This window comes from Humulus lupulus, chromosome 1 (genome assembly GCF_963169125.1).
Source record: "Humulus lupulus chromosome 1, drHumLupu1.1, whole genome shotgun sequence".
NCBI lineage: Eukaryota > Viridiplantae > Streptophyta > Magnoliopsida > Rosales > Cannabaceae > Humulus > Humulus lupulus.
Window position 1 is genome coordinate 258660893 of NC_084793.1, and position 6331 is coordinate 258667223.

At 35.5% G+C, this 6331-nt stretch overlaps 1 long non-coding RNA gene across 1 annotated transcript; it reads left to right on the forward strand.

Annotated features, from left to right (window-relative positions):
- The first annotated feature begins 3673 nt into the window (after window positions 1-3673).
- On the forward strand, window positions 3674-4838 carry LOC133832143 (uncharacterized). Its single transcript, XR_009892567.1, has 4 exons — window positions 3674-4070; window positions 4161-4271; window positions 4365-4477; window positions 4561-4838. It is a non-coding gene; the product is annotated as an uncharacterized LOC133832143 (long non-coding RNA).
- The last annotated feature ends 1493 nt before the right edge of the window (window positions 4839-6331 follow it).

Consider the following 6331-nt stretch of genomic DNA (forward strand, 5'->3'; position numbering starts at 1 on the left):
ACAAAAAATTCGTTGTCCTTGTATCGATTGTGGTAATGGAGTAAAGGGGAATATTACCATGATAAAGGATCATGTATTTTGTCGGGGATTTGATATGAGTTATAGTAAATGGTATTGGCATGGAGAATTATTAAATGATGACCCATATCCATTAGGTAGGCGAGGTGTAGATGATTTTGAGAGTAATGATTTTGATGATCATCCTATAGAATTGCTTGATGAAGCACAAGAAGAGTTTTTTCATAATCCAGAAAAATTTGATAGTATGGTTAGAGATGCAGACAGACAATTGTTCAGTGGTTGCAATAAACTAAGATTGCCCACAATGGTTAAATTTTATAACATAAAAGCAGAAAATGGAGTTAGTGATAAGTGTTTCAGTCAATTTTTAGCTGCTTTCAAGGAGATTTTGCCGCTAGAAAATTGTTTTCCGGAGTCTACATATGAAGTAAAGAAAACATTAAGTTTGATAGGGTTGAAGTATGAGAAGATTCATGCATGTCCGAATGATTGTATTTTATATCGTAAGGAGTATGCAGACATGGATGCTTGCCCAGAATGTGGTTTATCACGGTACAAACCTAACAAAAGTAAAGAGATTAGGAAACTTATTCCTCAGAAAGTGCTATGGTACTTACCTTTGATTTCGCGGCTGAAGCGATTATATCGAAGTGCAGAACACTCTAAGAACTTAATATGGCACGAAACTGGACGAGTGAAAGATGGTAAACTCCGGCATCCTGCAGATTCACAGGCCTGGAAGAAGGTAGATTATATCAATACAGAATTCAAAAATGAACCAAGACATCTTCGTCTTGGTTTAGCTGCTGATGGAGTAAACCCGCATAGATCTCTTAGTAGTAGGCATAGTTCATGGCCTGTCTTCCTGGTTATGTACAATCTTCCTCCTTGGTTGGTGATGAAAAGGAAGTTCATGATGCTTTCATTAATGATTTCGGGCCCAAAACAACCAGGACATGATATCGATGTTTACTTGGCACCATTAATTGATGATTTGAAAGAGTTGTATGAAAATGGTGTTGAGGCATATGATGGTTTTAAAAAAGAAGTGTTTAATTTGAAAGCGGTGTTGTTATGGACTGTTAATGATTTTCCAGCATATGGTAACCTATCAGGTTTAAGCACAAAAGGTTACCAAGCTTGTCCAATTTGTTGCACCAACACAAGGGCCCGTCGCTTGTCAAATGGACGCAAAATGTGTTATATGGGTCATAGACGATATTTGCATTTAAGTCATCCTGACAGAAATAAAAAAAAAGCATTTGACGGTACTGTGGAACGAGACATTGCTCCTTTGCCATTGTCAGGTGAGCAAATTCTTAAGGAAGTAGAAAAAGTTGACTTTAGGTATGGGAAGAAGAATAAAAACAAATTAGTCAATGGATGTTTTCAAAGAAAATCAATTTTCTTTCAACTTCCTTACTGGAAATATTTACTCGTTAGACATTGCTTGGATGTCATGCACATAGAAAAAAATGTATGTGAAAGTATAATCGGTACATTACTTGATATCCCAGGTAAAACCAAAGATGGTTTGTCTAGTCGTTTAGATCTTGTTGAAATGGGTATAAGACACCGCTTGGCACCTGAAGAAAAGGGGGCTCGCACATATTTGCCTCCTGCTTGTTTTACATTGTCTAAAGAAGAGAAGCAAGCCGTATGCCAATCATTGGCAGGGATGAAAGTGCCTGATGGTTACTCATCGAATGTTCGAAACTTGGTGTCTATGGAAGATTTGAAGTTAATTGGAATGAAATCACATGATTGTCATATATTAATGCAACAATTACTTCCAATTGCCATTCGGTCAGTTTTACCAAAAAGAGTTAGAGATAGTGTGACAAGTGTGTGCATCTTCTTTAATCAACTATGCGGAAAAGAATTGGAAATGAAGAAGTTGAATGCATTGCATGATGAAATAGTTGAAACCTTATGCAAGCTTGAAAAATATTTTCCACCATCATTTTTTGACATCATGATACATTTGATGGTCCATTTAGTAAGAGAAGCCAAGTTGTGTGGGCCAGTTTGGGCGAGATGGATGTATCCATTTGAAAGGAATATGAAGGTGTTGAAAGGATATGTACGTAATCACCATCGCCCTGAAGCTTGTATGGTTGAGTGTTATTTAGCTGAAGAAGCTGTGGAATTTTGTTCAGAGTACATGGTTGGAATCGACACAATCGGAATTAGCAAACCACTGAATAACTCGGATGGAGTTGATAGAGGATTACGAGGGAAAGGAACAGTAGTGACCATATCTCGTGCAGAATTAGATCAAGCTCATTTAGTTGTGTTGGAAAACAATCCCGAAGTTCAACCCTATATAACGTAAGTTATAGATTTAATAAACATTATACTCATTTTTATGTATAATTGAAATTTTAATATGTTGTATTTTGTATTGTAGTGAGCACATGGAGTTATTACAATCAATGATTCCCAACAAGGTTAAAAATAAACAGAAATGGATTATAGATGAGCACAATAAAACATTTAGTCGATGGTTGAAAAATATTATTCTAGCAAGGTTGGGAGAAGAAAACCATGGAGTGTCGACAGAGTTAAAACGCATATCATTTGGACCAAGTGTTCATGTAATAAAGCACAATGCTTACATTGTTGGAGGAAAACGATTTCACACAAAGTCACGAGATGATGCTCGAATGGTTCAAAATAGTGGAGTAAGTATTGTGGCAGAAGCAGTGCATTTCGCTAGTGCAAAAGACAATAATCCAGTTGCTGGTACTATGGCATATTATGGGGTTGTTGAAGAAATATGGGAGCTTGATTATTCCTTATTTCAAATTCCTCTGCTCAAGTGTTCTTGGGTGGACAACAATGTTGGGGTTAGAATTGATGAACTTGGATTCACTTTGGTTGATTTAAGTAAGAAAGGTCACAAGAATGATCCTTTCATCATGGCTACCCAAGCAAAACAAGTGTTTTACATAACTGATCCTGCTGATGATAAATGGTCAGTTGTTTTACGAACCCCAGAAAGGCAGTTTATAGAAGATGAAAATGACGAAGAAAACGATGATTTGTTCCATGACAATTTTATTGTTGGACAACCAATACATGAGCAAGTTGAGAAAATCCATGATTTCCATGAAGTTGATGATGATGGGGAATATATTAGAAATGATATTAGAGACGGAATATGGGTAGATTGTGGATCAACCAAGAAAAGAAAAAAGAAAAGAAAATGTGTCCAGTGAGTAATGAATTCATTTTTATGTTAAATATGTATTTATTTATGTCATAATTGTAACGTTAATTCTTGTTTATGTGCAGATGACAATTTCTGAAGGGGAGAACACACCAAATAGGCGAGGCCCAACAAAGAAGAACAATATCAATAATCAAAAAGCTAAGGGAATAAAGAGAAATATTCAGTTTAATGATAAAGGTCAACCTATAGGGAAAGCATATAGTGAGATGCAATCATACCTTGGAGTTAAAACTAGGAGAACGGTCTCTCTCAATTATAAGGATTGGAGACAAGTCCCACAAGAATTGAAGAATAGAATATGGGAGGATGTATATGTAAGAAAATATTTTATGAATATTTTAATTACTTTAATATATTGATCATTTTCATGAATTAATTTGCATTTCATTAATCATTTTCTTTCTATTTCAGGGTGCCTTTAACATTCCAGAAAATTGGAAACCAGAATTAATGAAAAGTGCGGGAAGAATGATGAGAGATTTTAAGACCAACATCACTAGTGACTACATCTACCCTTTGGCAGAAGACGGTCTGATAGATGAACTCCAAATCCTTCCTAAGAAATATCCAGAACTTGACCTAGAAGATTGGAGGACATTTGTTAGCCACCGTTTATCTCCTGAGTTTATGGTACTATTGTGTATATCTATTATGTATATGATTTATTAGTTTTGAAATACTAATAATTGCTTAAAAACTTATTGTTACCTATTTAATGTAGGCTTTGCGGGAAGCACAACGTGAAAGAGCTCTCAAATATACTTCGAGGCATCGTACATCTCGTAGAGGGCTTGCCAATGTTAGAGAGGACCTGGTAAGTAATTCGCATCACTATTTTATAACTATCAACTTGTTATGAAGAATATTGCACTCACCAACTTTAATTAATTGTTGTATGTTGTAGAAAACTGAACTAGGTGTGGCAGATGTAGAACGGTACCAAGTATGGATAAGAGCACGAGAAAAGAGGAAGGTTCTTGTTACAGATTTGGACAAACAAATTGAAGCAAGAATTGTAAGTGGTTTCAAGCAAGTATTTTAAAGTAATTTAGGAATGATAAAGTTCTTCTAAGTCACTAATATAAGTGACCACTGGTTTGTTCCACAGAATGAGCTGAAAGAAAAAGTTAGTAGTGGAGAAATCATTGCAAAGGGTCGGAATGACATATTAACGCAAGCTTTAGGGACACCTGAGCACCCAGGGCGTGTTAGAGCACTTGGGTATGATATTATTTTTTATTTGTTGCATTTAACTTAATTCTATAATATTTTAGTTTTAAAATAAATTTGGTTGATTATTGTAGGTCGTTTGCGAAGATTTCGTCCGTCTTTGGAAGAAAACCAAAAATAGCAACAGAAATGGCTGATGTTGTTAGTAAGAAAGATGCAGAAATTGCGAGGCTCAAAGCAGAACTTAAAGCTTTAGAGGAGGAAAAAGCTAAACAAGCAGGTGGGTTAGATGATATGGATGAACACGACAATGATGACGAGCAGAGCGACGAAGAATACCACACACCGCACATGCAGGATGACACACCGTACATGCAGGATGTGTTACTTTGTTCGGATAATATTCATAATGTGGTGGCAGAGGGTGTTATCATTGATGGGGTGGGTCCACTGACTATTCATGGTGTTCAACTGACAGACGAATATGCGAGGGTGCGAGTCACCAAAATGTTACAAGAGGATGCTGAAATCCCATGTTCTGTTGGGGAGATACACTATGTTCGAGATACTTATGACACATTTCTTCCTTGGCCAAAAGATTTAATTATGACTGACCAGGTATAAACGAATTCTTTAATTTGTTACCTATTAAAATATTTGTTGGTCCAGTATTTTAATATTATTTTAACTTGATGTTGTGTAGGGTCCTCTAAGAAAGAAACCTCCTATGTCAAAAAGTTCATCCAAGGATATGTCAAAACCTCCTATGACTAGCCCGCATCTGTCATCAGCTGGGTCTCACATCAATCCAGAAAACACTCTGACCGAAGGCCAACCATTTGCCGATCACATCATGAATCGCATCCATGTTAGCCTTCAGTTTATGGTGAGAGAATTTTGCAGAGTTAAGGGAATAAACTCAGTCGTCTCCATTCCAGTGGACCCAACATTCATGAATCGCGAGTCGATATTCCTAACTTCAGAGGATGTGGAACAAGTTGCTACCTTGCATATGATTGGAGGCTCAACAATGATATTCGGATTAAGGTATCCCTTAAACTAATTCTTTGGAATGATAGGAATTTAGAATCAGTTATGAGTACTGCTCTGTGATCTGTTGAAAATTTTCATAGACATTGAATGTTTACAGGTTTGGGAAGTCCTATTTATAGGGGAAACTCTGCCGAAATTTTTCAAAATATTTAACACTAAAGAAAATTTTGCAGATGCATTTGGGAGTCTCTATTTCCAAATCAGCGTGTCTATTACAAGTTTTATGACATTGAACGTCTTAGCATTAATAATGTTAACGATGTAGAGCGATCAACCATTGACTTGGCGAATTGGTTGATGACCATGGATAGAGTTGGTCAACTTTACTTTATACCTTGGAACATACGGTAAGAAATAGTGTAAATTTTTTTTATTTGATTAGTCATATATTAAAAATTTAATTATTTTACTTAACATACGCTTCTTATTTTAGGGAACATTGGATGTTGGTGATTGCTATGCCAAAAGGAAAAATCGTGTTCTTAGATCCATTGAAATCACACAAACGTCCAGAAGAAATTGATTCAATGATAATGAGGTAAGTTTTAAATTTTTTAAAATATTTCTTAATATGCAACAAATATTACATGTTACTACATTTTAATAACTTTTGTTAATAATTTTCTTTTTAAATAGTGCATATTATAGAGCTTCTTCCAATGCATTACTCGGCAATCCCACAAAGATATTCAATGTTACATGTCCAAGACAACCACAAAGTCATGAATGTGGTTTTTATGTCTTGAAGTACATTAGAGACTTACAGTACAGGCATCAAATGCAATGACTACCCTAAAAGAAAAAGTAAGTTCATTTTTTATAATTTATTTGCTATCGATAATCTATGAAATT